We start from the raw sequence: 1243 nt of genomic DNA, 5'->3' as shown, positions 1-1243 counted from the left end.
AGGCCCCAGGCAAAGGATATGCTATTAGATTCAGAACTAAATGAGAAGGAATATGGCACCATTCATCTTCGACCTAATTCCACTTTAGTAAAAGTAGGTGTTATGCTAATAAATTCAATGGACCTGTATCAGTTTGCATGAGGGCTGAATTAGACCCAAGGAAGCCAAGACCACTGACTACAGCAGAATGACTGTCGAATAGATCTGGGGCAACAGTACATACTAATTGTGGTTTGATGACACTGTTCAAATCAAGCAGTTTAGATGAAGATTTACAAACCAAAGAAAAGATATTTATAACCTTAATTTGAACAGCATCTCCCATAGTTAGCACATCTCTGTATAATGCACAGGTAAATAATACAATTCCAAGACTAAATTCTATCCTCAGCACCACTTACAATAGCTGCCCTTCTTCCATGTATGGAGATCCCCCAAATTTAGGGCAAATGGGAGCATCATTTGGCCCTCAAAGCTAAACAAAGCAGCAGAAGAAGAAAATGAAGAGTGGAAAAGAGCTCGAGCCAAGAAAGGTAATCCAAGGATGAAGCTGGCCCCTTCATACCACTGTATGTTAGCGATGGTATTTATCTTCAGAGTTAGTATGGTGACGCTACAAGCCCAGAGCAGGGCAGCCGTGACTTGGTTGTGAAAAAGTGATCTCATAAGCAAAGATTAACTCTGTCTAAACCTGAGCTGCCCATTGCAAACCTGGGAGAAATGGTCAGGCCTGTCAAAATGCTGCTCCTGCGCCAAACATTGCTGCCATACCCAGCCAACGGTTCATGAAAAGCTTTGGAAACACATTTGGGAAACTCTGGGAGCCTGCACGTGAAAGGCTCGCTTCAACCACAGCTACTTGCACGACTCTGCAATCGTGTCTCACGTTCATTCCCACGCTCTCTCCACGGGAGTCAACTGTAACGTGGAAAAGTGTAACGTGGGAACAGGAGTGGTGTCAGCGGACAAGTGCCCTAAAAGCTGTCTTGCTGCTGCTGCCCCAAGGATGCCTCCACCAGGATGGGCTTGGGAAGCCAGCCGGCGCTCACTGCTTGCTGCCTGGGGGCTCCCGCACGTTGAGCGGGGAAGTGCGCTGCACTAGCATTTGCTCTCGTTACCCCCGTGCATGACTTCACCACACTTGGATTTATGCAGCTGTCAGCAAATGCCATTTAGACAGCCGGGCCCTCTGGCCACGCAAGGGGCAGCCGCCCGCTCGCACCCACAGACCCTGCCACAGCCA

The sequence above is a fragment of the Alligator sinensis genome, unplaced genomic scaffold (assembly GCF_000455745.1).
Source record: "Alligator sinensis unplaced genomic scaffold, ASM45574v1 scaffold300_1, whole genome shotgun sequence".
NCBI classification, from domain to species: Eukaryota; Metazoa; Chordata; order Crocodylia; family Alligatoridae; genus Alligator; species Alligator sinensis.
The sequence above is the reverse complement of the archived record's forward strand: the minus strand, read 5'-3'. Positions refer to the sequence as shown.